Source organism: Cervus elaphus, chromosome 1 (genome assembly GCF_910594005.1).
Source record: "Cervus elaphus chromosome 1, mCerEla1.1, whole genome shotgun sequence".
Taxonomy (NCBI): domain Eukaryota; kingdom Metazoa; phylum Chordata; class Mammalia; order Artiodactyla; family Cervidae; genus Cervus; species Cervus elaphus.
The window spans coordinates 91,896,746-91,908,755 of record NC_057815.1 but is presented as its reverse complement, the minus strand read 5'-3'; the positions used below and the strand labels follow the sequence as shown (position 1 = coordinate 91,908,755).

At 40.8% G+C, this 12,010-nt stretch overlaps 1 pseudogene; it reads right to left on the bottom strand.

The window, feature by feature from the left end:
* Positions 1-887: 887 nt before the first annotated feature.
* Positions 888-3,458, bottom strand: LOC122702761 (annotated as a pseudogene).
* Between the last annotated feature and the right edge of the window lie 8,552 nt (positions 3,459-12,010).

Here is a 12,010-nt window from a genome sequence, read left to right as displayed (position 1 = left end):
GTGGTACATATACACCATGAAATATTACTCAGTCATTAAAAAGAATTCTTTTGAATCATTTCTAATGAGATGGATGAAACTGGAGCCCATTATGCAGAGTGAAGTAAGCCAGAAAGATAAAGACCATTACAGTATACAACACATATATATGGAATTTAGAAAGATGGTAATGATAACCCTATATGCGAAACAGAAAAAGAGACACAGATGTACAGAACAGACATTTGGACTCTGTGGGAGAAGGCAAGGGTGGGGTTTCGAGAGAACAGCATCGAAACATGTATATTATCTAGGGTGAAACAGATCACCAGCCCAGGTTGGGTGCATGAGACAAGTGCTCGGGCCTGGTGCACTGGGAAGACCCAGAGGGATCAGGTAGAGAGGGAGGTGGGAGGGGGGATTGGGATGGGGAATACATGTAAATCCATGGCTGATTAATGTCAATGTATGACAAAAACCACTACAACATTGTAAAGTAATTAGCCTCCAACTAATAAAAATAAATGTAAAAAAAATAAAAATAAAAGTCCCATTCCAAGCAGTCCACAGAAAAAGAAAATATATATGCAGAGTGTTTTTTTAAAAATAGTAGCTGATATTAAATAATACACTTTTTCTGAAAATGATTGGACTATGAGGTGGCTGAAAGGAACCAAATTAAATGGGCTGTGGGTTTGAACTATAACTTTGGCTTAGTATACAGAAAAGATCACATACAAGGCTTCAGGAATCCACATTGATTGACAAGATGAATGAATAATTGGATGGATGAATGGATAAAGGGATACCACTGCATTCCCAAATACTTGCTAGAGGCCTGGAATCTTAGGAATCCACACAATCTATCCTTTTAGCTTTCTCCTGCAACTTCCTTTCTAGATAAGAATTTATGTCCTAGAAAACGTCCTCTTCAACATGGCCCTGCGGATAACATCTTTGACCTCCTTATTCCTCAAGGTATAGGTAAGTGGGTTCAACATGGGGATGCCTGCAGTGTAAACCACGGACACCACTTTGTCGAGACCCAGGGGTTGCGGGCACTAGGCCGCACATAAATAAAGAGAAGAGGGCCATACAGGATAGACACGGCTCTCGGATGTGCAGAGCAGGTAGACGAGGCTTCGTGTCTCCCATCAGCAGAGCGGATCTTCAGGATGGCGATGAGGCTGTCAGGCAGGAGTCCAGGACAATCAGGCCACTGAAGACGCCCGCAGCTCCAGCCACGACAAACACCACCCACTTGCTGAGACTGGTGTCCGCACGCACAAGGGAAAGCAGAGGGGGCAAGTCACAGAGGAAGCGATGGATGACATTGGGGCTGCAGAAAGGAAGGCGAAAAGCATCATGTGTGCGTCATGGGGTTCACGAAGCCGATGATATAGGGACCCACCACCAGCTGGACTCAGAGTCTCTGGGACATGGCGACGGAACACAGCAGGGGGTTACAGATGCCGACACAGCGGTCATAGGCCACGGACACCAGAGGAAACCCTCCACGGCCGCCAAGAACCCAAAGCACCCCTGTTGCCAAACATAGCCCCGGAAAGACATGGCTCTCCTCCTCACAAAGAAGTCGGAGAGCATCCTGGGGCTCACGACATGTCCACGAAAGACAAGTGACTGGAGAAAAGTACATGGGCCCATGAAGGCTGGAATCCATCTGTGTCAGAATAATCATACCCAAGTTCCCTGTTAGGCTGCTGAGGTAGAAACTCAGAAAGAGCAGGAAAAGGCAGGCCTGCAATTGAGGACTGAAATTCAAACCTGTGAAAATGAACTCTGTGACCCTCATGTCGCTTTCATTAGCCAGGGACAGACTCTGGATTCCCCTGGAGAAGAGCAGAGAAATTTGGTAAACACATCTTCAAAAAGGGGACACAGAAAAAATAAACTAATCCCTAGGAAAGCATACGACTTTTAGTTGCATGCTGTGACTAAAGAAACAGAAGTGAAATAGAGACCAGGTCAAACGATCAGATTTGAACCTATAATATTGCAAGGCTCCATAGGAATCCATCAGTATATGGGTGAGAAATCCACAGCCTAGAAATTCAAAGTCCCATAACCAATAGCAGAGAAAATTCCAGAATAAGTATCCAGTAATTCCAACTTCAGTGAACTTTTCCAGAGTTCACCAGTTGGGTACACACCTGGTGAAGTGATGTAGGAGAGTGAAATGAAACAAGCAGAGAAGAATGAGCAGCAGGTCAGTCTCAGGCCACATGCTGTACACTTTGGGATTACAACTTAAGCCTGAGTGCATCTTCTGCAAGTGCCTGGACCTTAGGAAGTTACATTTCTTCACCTGTGAAGTAGGAGTAATAATAGTAATAGCTACCTTGTAAATTGCTGTGAGGATTAAATGAGTCAATGCATGCAAACTTTTAACAGTCTTATTGAGCTCCTAGTAAGTGCACACTAATTATTGGCATTTTTGCCTTACATATTGTCTTTAACAAGCCTGCAAGCTAAACATCATTATTTCCTTTTACATAGGAGGAAAATAAAAGTTTAATCCATGTTCCCTATACTAGTGACTGGCAGAAGTGGGCTTTGAGTAATTACCTGTCAAAACAGACTGTACTCTTTCTTTTTTCACACTGTAACAGTGTTTCCTGGGTCTTCATAAATCCTTTCATCTTACAGAGATCAAACGTTGTACATTGCAATAGCAGTACAGAATAATGCATTTTGGCTTCCTATTTTTTTGAGGTTACAGCCAATGGTCATTAGTGGGAAGCCCATAGGGTAATAGAATGCTGAGTTTAAGCATCACTTTATGGAAACAGTACATGGAAGAAACCATGAAAAGAGCCTAAATTAGCCCAGCTCTATATCCTCTATGTATTCTCTTTTCATGCACTGTAAGAGTGGCCTTGGTTAAGTCAGCTGATCTCCTCGAACCTGAGTTGCCTCATTCAACGTGGCTGAAACCCTGTAACTTGATCTCTCAGAACTCTTACTCACTTAGAATGAGAGGATTGATGTGTAAGTGCTCAGAAAACTACTCATACTTTAAATTTTTGTTAGCCCAGGAATATTGGGGTTTATCATCACACGTATGCTAGCACTTCTCCTTCACTTTTTTATTTTGAAATTTATTGTTGAACTATAGCAAGGCTATACCTCTGAGGCCCAATAATACAGCTTGCATGATATTCTTCACTTCAGGGAAATTAAAGAGAAAGATAGGATGGGCCGTCAAACCATCCACCCGTCACACCCACCGCTTGTTTAAACCTTCTCCAGGGTCACTCAGGTACTTCAGCTCAGTCTTCCACTTGCCCTTTGCCGAAAGCTCATCAAGTCCTCTCCTGAGTCTTGGTTTCTAAACCTACTCAAGCCTTCTTTACTTACGCGTTTATTTTTGGCCGTGCTGGGACTTCACGGCTGAGCAGGTCTTGCCCTGGGCGTGGGAGCGGAGGCGCCTCTCTCGTTGCAGTGTTCCAGGTTTTCATCGTGGTCCTTTTCTCCTGTTGTTGAGCTCAGGCCGGAGGGTGCTTGGGCCTCAGTAGTTGCAGCCCTTGGGCTCGGAGGTTGCAGTGTGCGGACTCCAGCATGAGCTCAATAGTTGTGGAGCACCCGCTAGGCTGATCCACGGCATGTTCGATCTTCCCAGGTCAGAGATCAAACCCGTGTCTCCTGCATTGGCAGGCAGACTCTCTACCATTGAGCATCCAAGGAAGCCCCTGCCCAAGCCTTCTGCATGACATTTTAATTTCTCAGTTTTTCGATGTGGCTTGATGCCTAGAATAGACTACGGGGCTCCAACAGGTGAGATCACACAGGCTGAGGAACACAAGTCACTCTGGGGTTCAGAGCACTTAGGATAATAACAGCACAGCCCACAATAACCTTCTTTTAGCAAGGAGGAAGGAGATCACCCAGGTGACTTAGACTGGAATGTGAATTGAATTCAGGGCTTTTATTTTCCCCTTTTCCTGCTGCTAAGGCATCTCTGATCCATTTTATACTCATGTTATAATATTTTGGGCCAATTGCACAACCTAAACTTTTTTCTACCTAGGTTATCTCTTCTTAGACCTTGCTCAACCATCTAGCAAAGATGGGGATCATGCCATCATGGCCATGAATCAAATATAAAATTTATTTTCAATTTACTTCATTTATGTTCTCCTGAACTTGCTAAAAATCAGGTAGGAAAAGGAACAGATAATGATTTAGAAGTTCAACTTACATTTCAATGGGGTCCCTCTTCTTTAAAGATGGCGAGAAGAACTGAAGTAAAAAGGAATCAAGTTTCTTAGCTTTCATCTCTTCCCTTATCTTCACACATAGGATGCGTCCAAACTTTCAGTAGTGATTTGATTTTACTTTTTACTTTCTTCCAAAAGGAAAGTATGGAAGACTCCACTGTGACACATACAGAGTCTTAGTCAACTAACTGAAAGTCCCCTGAATTACTTGCATCATTTTCTCTTTGTTCTTATTGAAGATGTCCTGTCCCCAAAGTGTACTGTACCTTGGGAAAGAACAGTTAAGGGAAAGTGCAATTAAAATTCTGCATTACAGCCTCAGTCAGTCCAATGAGATCTATTTTCTGATAATTTCATACTTGTTTCTAACTGGATATAGGCTCTCCATTTTCTCTACTTCCAAGCTACACAAGGAAACCCTGTGGAATCCTTTGTAAATTAAAGTAGTAGAGGGGACTTCTCTGGTATTCGGTGGTATCTGGTATCCAGACTTTGCCTTCCGATGCAGGAGGTGCAGGTTCAATCCCTGGTCGGGGAGCTAAGATCCCTTGTGCTTTGTGGCCAAACAACCAAAATAACATAAAACAGAAGCAGTATTGTAACAAACTCAATAAATACTTTAAAAATGATCCACATGCAAAAATAAAAATAAAAATCTTAAAAAATAATGAAGGAAATGTGAACACACTTTTACTGTGATTGATAAGCTGATGCTGTCACCTCGTGGAAACATTTAACGCCACCTTGAAAAGGAACGATAACAATGTTACTTCACTAGGAACCTTGCCTACGCTTTATTTGAACACAGCCTACATTCAATATATTCAGTATAGGGGCAATATAGCAGCAAGTGGGCTTCCCTAGTGGTCAGACTTTAAGGAATCTGCCTGCAATGCCGGAGATGTGGATTCAATCTTTGGGTCAGGAAGTTCCCCTGGAGAAGGGCATGACTACCCACTTCAGTATTCTTGCCTGGAGAATTCCATGGACAGAGGAGCCTGGGGGCTACAGTCCACGGATCACAAAGAGTCAGACACAACTGAGCGACTAACGCTTTCTGTATTCACTGAAGCTTCTCTGGTCGCTCAACGATAACAAGTCTGTGGGCAATGCAGGAGACACAGGTCCCATCCCTGGGTTGGAAAGATCCCCTGGAGAAGGGAACGGCAGACCACTCCAGTACTTTTGCCTGGAGAATCCCATGGACAGAGGAGCCTGGTGGGCTACAGTCCATGGGGTCAGAGAGTCAGACACGACTGAGTGATTATCACATTCACTTCACTGTATTCACTGAGACTTGTTAAATAGGAGATGATTAAAAATGTGGAGGGGATCTTTCATTAAGAATGGAAATAGTGCATCTCATGGTACTGAAGGTACAACAAATTTTAACAAATTTTGACCCTCTTGTTTTCAAGTAACACTAAATATTTAAAATCGGGTTTATAACAGTTTAGAAAATAAGGTCATTTTGAGGGAATCTTTATTAACATGATATTGGAGCAGGGCTAGAATGAGTCTTGGAGTTAATGTTTTATCACATTCCTTTCAAAATACCCTAAGATAGATTTGTTGTTGTTTAGTTGCTAAGTCATGTCAGACTCTTTGCGACTCCATGGACTGTATTCCGCCAGGCTGCTCTGTCCATGGGATTTCCCAGGTAAGAATTCTGCAGTGGGTTGTCATTTCCTTCTTCAGGGGATCTTCCCGACTCCTGGATCGAATCCATGTCTCCTGCATTGGCAGGCGGATTCTTTGCTGCTGAGCCACTGGGGAAGCCTAAGATAGAGCTAACAAATTTCTAGTGAATAAACTCCTACAGAGTCATATATTTTCCTAGACACTGATGATAAAGAAGTAGTATTTCTCCAGGACATTCAATAAATAAGAATTCCTCTTTTCCTGGGCTATTAAAACTTTATAAAATTTAATTAGGAACATACATTGTCTTATGCCTATAAAGATGATAAGATGGAATTTTTATTAACTTGAAGAATGATGTACACCCATGGCTGATTCATGCGAATGTATGGCAAAAGCAATTACAATATTGTAAAGCAATTAGCCTCCAATTAAAATAAATTCATTTACAAAAATATAAAATTAATATATAAAAAAGAAAGTTATAGCATTTGCTTTGCAAATCAAATTTAAAAATCAACAAAACCTACAGTCAATACTGCTATAAATATGCTTTTATATAAAAAAGAATATTAATAATAAAAATAATAAAATATCACTTACAATCTTCTGAGCACTTTTTTATGATCTCTTACTTATTTTTATATTCATACAGTGCCTCACATAATGTTATCCCCAATTCATAGATGAGCAAAATAATTCTTTTGTTTAAATTATCTGTAATACTAAATACTGCTTTTTATTTTAAATTTTGCATTATGTAGTCTCACTTGCATAAAGTGAAATTAACTGGGACAATCCCATTTAACTTCTCTCTTTCTGCCTCTGTCTCTGTCTCTCTGCCTCTCTCACACACACAAAATCTAAGCACATTAAAAATGAGTGTTTTTTTTTTTTTTTTTTTCAGAGTGTTTCTCACATTGCTCTGGCATGGGAAATTGTGAAAATGGTGTCTTTCTCTCATCAAAATATCTTCTTTAAACCTTCCTCTCTCTTTCCTCAAAGTTTCATTTCAAATGTGTTTGTCTGTCTGACCAGATCTCCCTTTTTCCTTCTTTGGCAACAGAGTCACTCTTGTATTGTAAATAACTTGTCCATCCCACACCTGGTAGGGCTGTCAATCATGAGACCCCGCCTCCCCCAAATCACTGAGGTAAGTACTTGCTCCAGCAGAGGAAATCAGTGAGGAAACCCCAACACTCTGGATGCAGCCACCAGATTACTAAGCACGAGCTGGGTCAAAATCAGCATTTGTTTCTCTTGAAGGGTGTCAAATGGAGAGAGAGACAGTAAATAGAAACTATTTCTTTACTATCTTCTCTGAATATTACTATATTTTAATGCACTAAACCTAAAAACCAAGTCAACAGTCAACCAAAGTATGGTACAGATATGCTGTTTCCACCTTCTGCCTCCAAAATAGGCATCTGGGTTAATTTGAATTAAGATTATCTATTCCTATGATATAAAACTCAAAGTAAGTGACTTTAAAAAAGTATTTAAAGGAATTTATTTTTGCCACAATATAGGACTAATAGAGTTGTACAAAGTATCAGGGATATGAATGCTTCCTCATGGTCCAAAGTGATTGTGCAAGTTCCAGCCATTAAAGCTGCATTCCAGGTCTCAAAGGGGAGCTAGCTGAGAAGAAAGGCACTCTCTGAAAGTATAAGAAGACTTCCTATAGGTACCTCACAAATCTTCCACTTACCCGTCAAGACTTAGTAACATGTCAACAACCAATTGCAAAGGACTGTGAGAAATGCAGTCTTTTATACTGGCTTCCCCCGGTAGCACTAGTGGTGAAGAACCCATCTGTCAGTGCAGGAGACATAAGAGATGCGGGTTCAATCCCTGGATCGAGAAGATCCCCTGGAGAAGGAAATGGTAACCACTCTAGTATTCTTGTCTGGAGAATCCCACGGACAGAGAAGAGTCAGATACAATGAAAGCGACTTAGCATGCGTACATACAGGTTTCAATGTACCACCCAAACATAGGTCATCTATTAAAGATGGGCAGAATGAAATATGGGATCTCTCGTGAGTAGTTTCTGCCGCAGAAGTAGATGGGGTCCGTTTGACTTCTCCTCATCTATTATTTTTCCTCAGTGATCTGACTATGATGATGCCATCAAAACAATAGCTAGAAGTATAAGCTTTACTGTCTGAGGATCTGAGTTGGAACCCCCAACCCCACTACAGACCAGCTGCATGATCCTGACTCCATTGCAAGATGCACTCCACCCCTTCATGCTCTCCTTTTGTGGTAGTGCTGGTCACAGTTTGATTTGTCTTTATTTGCAAGCCTCTCTCCTCTCAATGGAATGTAAGCCCCATGGAGGAAGGGTCTTTGCTTGTGTGGCTCATAGATAAATCCTCAGAACCTGGGATACTGCCTACCAAGCATCAGGCTATTCTAAGTCATCACAAGTGTATTTGTTAATTGTATGAATTATTTTGGCAATTAAAACTGTTGAAAAGAATATTTAATAAGAATAGTCCAATTAAAAATATTTAAGATTTATAATTTAAATAGGCAAAGTAATATTCCCTAAGAAATCTTTTCAAATATTACATGTACATACACAGAAAAATACTGAAAAAATATAAACAAGTGATTTAACACAAATGTTCTGTACAGACCAACCATATTATATAAGGACTTTTGTTTTTTTAATATCCCATTATCTCATAAAATAGATTGCATACATTGATATATTTCTGAGTTCTACATATACTATACAAATACAAATATACAAGAAACAACTGGAATAAATATATGAAAATATCTGCAGTTTGTATATGTGACTAGTACAACTACATGTGATTTTTATCTCTTTCATATTCTATTTTCCAAATATCCTAGAGTGATGTTAAGTACCAGCTCCAGAAGTGTCTTTTATTATTTTTCTTAGGCAATGATAAAAATATTTTAGAATTTTAGTCACATATATTTTATATTCTTATTAGTTTTTTTTTTGCTGGATTTTTTACACTGAATTGTATAATAACCCAAGTAAGTTGAAATATCCTCTCAATTTAAAAAAACAAAAAAACTGCCCCATCATTTCTAAGGGGGGTAAAAACCATGGTCCAAGAAAGTAATTTATGGAATGGCTCAAAACCTCTTGTCACACTCAACGGGATCCCTTGTGAAGGATACAGAGAAATCTACTCTCCATCGGTATCATTATATCTGACTTCAACTCCATTATGTTTGGCTTTGAAATGGCTCAAGTAAGATTTGGGGAGGGTGTAGTCACTGACCCATCACCCTGAGTTCAGATGGGAACCACTTCCAGCTAAATGGAAGGTCCACTGTTTGAATGAGCTCTGCAGAAATCCTCCACAGCCTTGACAAAAATAGAACGTCAACTCAGATAATCCCAGTGTGTTTCAGGAAGTTTTCAAACACCTGAAGAAGACCCGAGAGCCCCTAATCCTTTCTAAAGGTTGGGTTCTGCATCAAGAGATAGTTCAGATGCCCAGGGACTTACAGTGAACACTGTATCCTCGTTCCTGACCAATTACTCTTTCTTAAATTGTTTGTAAATCTTTCCTTCTTTGATTGAAACATAAAATGAGGTATTCTTTGCCCTGATGGAGTCTCCAGACATGAGATGAACAAATTCTAAGCCTATAGAACCAACACTGTTTCTAGCATCACTTTAACTCCCCAGAGACGCAAGAGTCAGTCTTTCTAGAGGAGGAGGATGAACTGTGGTTTGCATCAATTACTGCTGAGATTCAGAGTGGTCACTGGATGACCGTGAATGATTCCCTGGCTTTTTTCTTATGTAGCTATCCTCCCAGATTGCTTCAAAGGGGCCCAGAGTCATCTCACTTGGCCCAGGGGAAACACGTGAGTCATGAACTCTCTGTGGCCTTAGGCTCAGGCAGAACTACCTAGACCCAAATAACTCAGGTGTAGTAGGTTTTTGTATTCTTGCCACCTCTTCTTAATACCTTCTGCTTCTGTTAGGTCCATACCAGTTCTGTCCTTTATTGAGCCCACCTTTGTATGAAATGTTCCCTTGATATCTTATCTCTAATTTTCTTGACAAGATCTCTAGTATCTCCTATTCTATTATGTTCCTCTATTAAGGCACTGATCACTAAGGAAGGCTTTCTTATCTCTCCATGCAATTCTTTGGAACTCTGCATTCAAATGGATATTTCTTTCCTTTTCTCCTTTGCCTTTCACTTCTCTTCTTTTCACAGCTATTTGTAAGGCCTCCTCAGACAGCCATTTTGCTTTTTTGCATTCCTTTTTCTTGGGGGTGGTCTTGCTCCCTATTTCCAGTACAATGTCATGAACCTCTGTCCATAGTTCATCAGGCACTCTGCCTATCAGCTCTAATCCCTTGAATCTATTTCTCACTTTCATAAGGTATTTGATTTAGGTCATACCTGAATGGTCTAGTGGTTTTCCCCACTTTCTTCAATTTAAGTCTGAATTTAGTAATAAGGAGTTCATAATTTGAGCCACAGTCAGCTCCCAGTCTTATTTTTGCTGATTTTATGGAGCTTCTCCATCTTTTAATCAATCTGATTTCAGTGTTGACCATCTGGTGATGTCCGTGTGTAGAGTCTTCTCTTGTGTTGTTGGAAGGGGGTGTTTGCTATGACCAGTGCGTTCTCTTGGCAGAACTTTATTAGCCTTTGCCCTGCTTCATTCTATACTCCAAGGCCAAATTTGCCTGTTACCCCAGGAGTTTCTTGACTTCCTACTTTTGCATTCCAGTCCCCTATAATGAAACGGGCATCTTTTTTGGGTGTTAATTCTAGAAGGTCTTGTAGGTCTTCATAGAACCATTTAACTTTGGCTTCTTCAGCATTACTGGTCGGGGGATAGACTTGTATTACCGTGATATTCAATGGTTTGCCTTGGAAACGAAAGAGGTCATTCTATCCTTTTTGAGACAGCATCCAAGTACTGCATTTTGGACTCTTTTGTTGACTATGATGGCTACTCCATTTCTCCTAAGGGATTCCTGCCCACAGTGGTAGATATAATGGTCATCTGAGTTAAATTCACCCCTTCCTGTCCATTTTAGTTCACTGATTCCTAATATGTCGACGTTCTCTCTTGCCATCTCCCGTTTGACCACTTCCAATTTGCCTTGATTCATGAACCTAACATTCCAGGTTCCTATGCAGTACTGCTCTTTACACCATCAGACCTGGCTTCTATCACCAATCACATCCACAACTGGGTGTTGTTTTTGTTTTGGCTCCATCCCTTCATTCTTTCTGGAGTTATTTCTCCATTGATCTCCAGTAGCATATTGGGCACCTACCAACCTGAGGAGTTCATCTTTCAGTGTCCTATCTTTTTGCCTTTTCATACTTTTCATGGGGTTCTCAAGGCAAGAATACTGAAGTGGTTTGCCATTCCCTTCTCCAGTGGACCACACTTTGTCAGATCTCTCCACCATGACCCGTCTGTCTTGGGTGGCCCCACTTGGCATGGCTTAGTTTCATTGAGTTAGACAAGGCTGTGGTCCTGTGATCAGATTGGCTAGTTTTCTGTGATTGTGGTTTCAGTCTGTCTGCCTGCTGATGCCCTCTCTCAGTGCCTACTGTCTTACTTGGGTTTCTCTTACCTTGGATGTGGTTTTTGGTCTCTGGGTGATTTTTTTAATGTTGCTGTATATTTCTTCTAGTCCAAAATCATAGGTGAATTGGATCAGATTTGTGACTGTATGTTATAATATCAAATTTAAAAAAATTAAAAAAATATATCAAATTTAGTATTAGAAATTCAACTGTCAAAAAACTCATCAGAGATTGGAGCAGGAAGAAATGAGAGAATGCTCTAGAAATTTTCTTTGGTGCAGAGATCTAATAAAGGTATTTTAAGGAATTGTGTGTGTGGTTCAAAGGGCTTCCCAGATGGTGCTAGTGGTAAAGAACCCACCTGCCAATGCAGGAGACATAAGAGATATGGGTTCTTTCCCTGGGTGGGGAAGATCCCCTGGAGGGGGGCATGGCAACCCACTCCAGTATTCTTGCTTGGAGAATGCCATGAACAGAGGAGCCTGGAGGGCTACAGTCCATAGGGTCACAAATAGTCAGATAAGATTGAAGCAATGTAGCACTCACGCTTGTGGTTCAAAGTCAAGATGAAGAGCAATCTCTTGGCAGCAG